The sequence below is a fragment of the Schistocerca nitens genome, chromosome 3, assembly GCF_023898315.1.
Source record: "Schistocerca nitens isolate TAMUIC-IGC-003100 chromosome 3, iqSchNite1.1, whole genome shotgun sequence".
Classification (NCBI taxonomy): Eukaryota; Metazoa; Arthropoda; class Insecta; order Orthoptera; family Acrididae; genus Schistocerca; species Schistocerca nitens.
The window spans coordinates 810,650,540-810,656,255 of NC_064616.1; positions in this window are offsets into that span (position 1 = coordinate 810,650,540).

Genomic DNA, 5,716 nt, shown 5'->3' on the forward strand with positions numbered 1-5,716 from the left:
AGATTTACGACGAAAGTCACAAATAATGAAGTTGATGTCTATGGATTCAAAGGCAACACGACGTCATCATGGCATCGTATTTCAAAAAGCAAAGAAAACTTTCGACATTTACGAAAAACTGGAAGTCTATGCCTTACTGGAATTCAAACCAAGATGCCCAAATTGAGAAATGGAGATGCTAGCAAAAACAGTAAGCACACACACATTGCAATTGTGTAAACAGTATGTATTTCCAGTATTTTTTCCTCCCTACTTTGCAAGCTCATCTCAGCCAAACGATCCACATCTGCACGATAAGCGGAGGTGCAAACAACCATAGTGTAATCTCGCTCCTCCTTCCCAATTCCAGTTATTGTCCACAATAAGCAAAGTCTTGTGTGAAAAATTTTAGAGGAGCGAAGATTGCAATAAACTTTCTAGTTTACTTAGCTTTTCGTGTAGAGTTGGGTCCATTTCTTCTTCTCTAGGGGTCTGACTCCTGAAGCTGAAATTCTCACATTTTAGGTCCTCATGGTTGAATTAATCCAAATACATTTGCAGATTGTTGTTCCAGAATTTTTGTTGTTACATTAATATATTTTGACACATTTTAGTATATCATACAGTTTTCTGAATTTTCACATTAACAAAGCCGAAATTACATTGTTCGGCCTAAATACAAAAATACGTCCGATCACATCAGAGGCATGCTTACTACTACTTCACTCTGCGGTAATAACCATATTCCAAAGGGTTTACAATTATTCTTGACAAAAGAATTTCCATTAATCTCGATTATTATTTCATAAATGAATCCGGAAATAAACATAGTAAACAGTAATAGATCGCGTACTTAATAATAGAAATTTTAAGTGTGCCAAATAATTCGTAATTTCAAATGTTTCTAAACAAAATAATTTTAACTGTACATTCAGAACTAGTCCTTATCGATTATAACATCCAAAATAAAGTAATTCCTTTTCATAAATTTTAGCTTGAAATATAACGTACAGTGTATAAAATTACATGAAAGTTTGCAGAAAATCATCTGAGATAATACTGACCAGCCCAAAAATTCGAAAAGTTAATACTGGTATCGACAACAGCTGTTGACAAAAGTAATGCTAGAGGAGGATGGCACGTTACAATAGGTTGAGTAAAACGTTTGCAGAGAGTTATGTTTCTCATGCAATGCATTTGTACTTGGACATATGACGACATTTTTGATCATTGTCATACTGTTTCCCAACATTTTAGCAACTAATTGTACTGAAAAAGCCGTATAGAAAACTAACCCATTCTTTGACAATCTGCCCATAAAAATTAAATGTCTGACAGTCACCGGAAGTATACCTAAATGTAGATGTAAATACTTTATCCTTAACAACTGATCCTACACAAAAGATAAATTCTTGAATGGAAATAAGTAGTTAGTTACAAACCCACTAATGTCCAGCACGTAGCCAGGTACATATACAAGTTGTTTTTCTCAGTAACTTACAAAATAATAAATGAAAACAAAAAATTTATTGAGGTCGCTAAATGAAAGAAATTTTACACTTTCTGTGGTATTATGAACATACATTATTTAAGTATTTTCTAGACAATTACAACAACAAGTTATAATTTTTTAAATAGAAAATTATTTTCTATCACGTAGCTGATGTATTTAAGCAGTTTTCCTCGAAAATGTCAGTCTAGAAATGAGAAGCAGTACGTGAATGCAGCGCGACAGTTGCCAAGCCTTGTCTGAGCGTAATGTGCAAGAACTGTACAACAGATTCCTAGAATATCGCTAGTGCGCTATGATTCTTAGCAATGGTCCTCACGTTTGCCCGATTAAACATAGAAGATTAATTTTTGTGAGGATGTCTTAAGAACAGTGTTTATGTCACCGATTCCACAGCCGCAGATGACTTCAAAAATCGCATCGAGGAAGCTTCCGCGCCGTGACACAGCCGCTTTACTTCTCATCCGCAGGTTGTTTGAAAGGCGCATGAGGATTGCATTCATAAATCTGAACACTCTTTTCAACACCTTACTTCCATGAATATTCTGCCACCGGAATATCCGTCTGAGCACACCCAGCTGTGAACATGATCTTGCGTCTACTCGTAAAACTTTGAACATTTGCAGGTACTAACTAAATAGCCAGAATTTTTTTAAACTGATATTTGTAGCGTTGGTTTATGGCTATATGATAGAAAAAACATTGTTCTATTTAAAAATTAAAAATTTTGCTTTAGCTGTCTGGAAAATAACTAAATAAACTACGTTCGTAACTCCGCAGAAGGAGTAACGTTTCTCACGTTTTCTGCTAAAAATAAACATTCCTTACACGTACTATTTCTTAAACTACAGACAAAGAAAACTTATATGAAACACCGCAGAACATGAGCTAACCAGCTTGAAACGGCATATATTCCTAGTTTGATAAACATAATACAAAAACCAACAAACACGGCCCTTCGGTTATAATAAACTCTGTTTCAATATGGCTCCTGCTCGGTAGAAAGCGATCTCGTATCGTACTGGTTCGCATATTGTAGCACACTGAAAAACCAACTGCCTTGTTCCCGGAACTACTTAAATCACTTGATAAAAGCAAGTCTTCTGTTCTAGACCGTATACCTCTAGGTTCCTTTCAGAGTAAGCTCCGTACTTAACGATCATATACAACCGTCCGCTCGATGAAAGCTCCGTACCGAAAGACTGGAAAGTTGCACAGCTCTCACCGATATTCAAGAAAGTTAGTAGGAATAATCCACTAAATTACAGGCCCATATCATTAATGTCGATATGCAGCAGGAGTTTGGAACATATATTGTGTTCGAACATTATGAATTACCTCGAAGAAAAAGATCTACTGCCACACATTCAACACGGATTTAGGAAACCTCATTTTTGTGAAACACTACTAGCTCTTTAGTCGCACGAAGTGTTGAGTGCTACTGAGAATGGATTTCAAATTGATTCGGTATTTCTGGATTTCCGGAAGGCTTTTGACACTATACCACACAAGCAGCGTGCAGTGAAATTGCATGCTTATGGAATATCGTCTCAGTTACGTGACTGGATTTGTGATCTCCCGTCAGGGACGTCACAGTTCGTAGTAACTGACGGAAAATCATCGAGTAAAACAGAAGTGATTTCTGACGTTCCCCAAGCTAGCGTTACAGGCGCTTTGCTGTTCCTTATCTATGCAAACGATTTAGGAGACAATCTGAGCAGCCCTCTTAGGTTGTTTGCGTATGACGCTGTCGTTTATCGAGTAATAAAGTCATCAGAAGATCAAAAGACATTGCAAAACGATTTAGAAAAGATATCTGTATGGTGCGAAAACTGGCAATTGACCCTAAATAACGAAACGTGTGAGGTCATCCACGTGAGTGCTAAAAGGACTCCGTTAAACTTCGGTTACACGTTAAATCCCTCAAATCTAAAGGCCGTAAATTCAACGAAATATCTAGGAATTACAATTACGAATAACTTAAATTTGTAGGATCACAAACAAAATGTTGTAAGGGAGGCTAACCAAAGACTGCGTTTTATTGGCAGGGCACTTAGAAGATGTAACAGATCTACTAAAGAGACTGCCTTCTCTACGCTTGTCCGTGCTCTTTTAGAATACTGCTGCACAGTGTGGGATCCTTACCAGACAGGATTGACAGAGTAAATCAAAAAAGTTCAAAGAAGGTCAACACGTTTTGTACTATCGTGAAATAGGGGAGTGAGTGTCACTGAAATGATACAGGATTTGGGATGGAGATCATTAAAAGAAAGGCGCTTTTCATTGCGGAGGAATCTTCTCACGAAATTCCAATCACCAACTTTCTCCTCCGAATGCGAAAATATTTTGTGACGCCTAACTGCATAGGGAGAAACGATCACCATGATAAAATAGGGGAAATCAGAGCTCGTAAGGAAAGATATAGGTGTTCGTTCTTTCAGCGAACTATACGAGATTGGAGTAATAGAAAATTGTGAGGGTGGTTCAATGAACCCTCTGTCAGGCACTTAAATGTGATTTGCAGAGTATCCATGTAGATGTAGATGCAGATGAAACGTGTCCTGCTCCACGTCAACCTTTCCTTCCTGTACATGGCGCAGTGTTGCAGAGGTATAAGATTCCTTAGTGCGCTACTCTCCCAGCATTTAATTCTGTTTTTGGAAACAGGAGCCGCTCCTTTATGAAGCTTATCACTTGTCCTCATGAGAGTCAATGTTCAAACTTCCAGCCTCTCAGTAAAATAGAATTTCTTGGCACCATCAGAGATGATCCATACTGCATTGAGCCACAGGTCATAGTTTTCCTGATTACAGATACACAACTGAATTATTAATCACGCTGCGATGGAAGCCCTCTAGTCACTTTACGGCAGATGGTTGATAGAAAGTCGGCTTCAAGGACGTGGCTGCAATATTCAGGACATTTAGCTGGGTACGGTCGGAAACAATTACCTAGCACTAATGAAACAATCATAGTCTTCCGTCAACACGGTGAGATCCATTGACCCGAGGATTAGCGCGGCGGGCAGGCTATTAACAGCTTAGCCGGAACTATGATAGGCGGCGCACTTTGCTCCCCAATTATAAGCCACCCTTGTTACTGCGCTCCAGCCCCCAACATTCATATTGCTGTTCCAAATTTCTGCTTCTCATTCTCGCTCCGTTCTCAATTATTACGCAGTTTCTTCTTTTTTCTGCTCATGACAGGTTCTTTTTCCATTTTTCCGTGTGATTTCCTGTGTGAGCTTTGGGAAGGTATTTACAATTCCCTTTGCTTTTTTATGGTGAAGTTTATTTCTTTGCTGAAGTAGTGCGATTTCTTTTTTCATATATATCTCATATCATTTTCTCTTGAGGTGGAATAAATCAGAAGGTTAAAATACCGTGTATTTTCATTCAGTACTACTGCTATCGAACTATATTTTGGGCTTCTCATCTTAAGAGAGGATTTTCTCATTGCACGAAACCACGTCATTAAAACAATATATATGTTCCATACACTAACGCCTTGTGGATCACTAATTAACTATGTAAGAATTTTAACAACGGCGTCGTATATAATACTGTCTCTTATAAAATTTGTTCTGCATAATCCAGTAGATTTTAGGAGTAGTTACATTCATAACAATGACAGTAGAACGAAACGTTTTTCCTTAATCTTCATTGAGATACACAGTTATATTAAATTCATGTCATCTAGTAAAGTCAAAGTTGAATTTTTTTATTCTGGGCTACTCCTCCTATTAAGTAGAAATTTACAAAACATGATTAATATAATTTGAAAACTGACTGACTGCGGTAGAAATATTGGTTAAATCTGCTTCTCCTTAGTTTTTTTTGTCATATAGACACTTTGTTATTTCCAGGGTGGTGGTAGGTCTTTTACGTTTAAACATCTGGGATCTCTTGTCGCAAAGTAAGAAAACTGATACACAATTCCATCAAAGTGTGGAGGGGTCATGTATCTTTTCAATTTCTAAGTATTCGGATTAAATCATTGTGTCAAGAGAAACGAATATGCACCTTCTGTTAACAGTTTAATTGGACGTCGACTAGTTATGTTAAAACAATAACTGTTTCATCAAATTTTCAGATAAGGCAGAAACTCCAGTCAGAGAGATGGAATTTTCTGTTAAGAGTTATCTTAGACAATGTAGACGAATATTTTTTAAGAAGAATATGTATGACCTCATATATGTTTGAACTGCGTAATAGCAAAAAGAAGTAT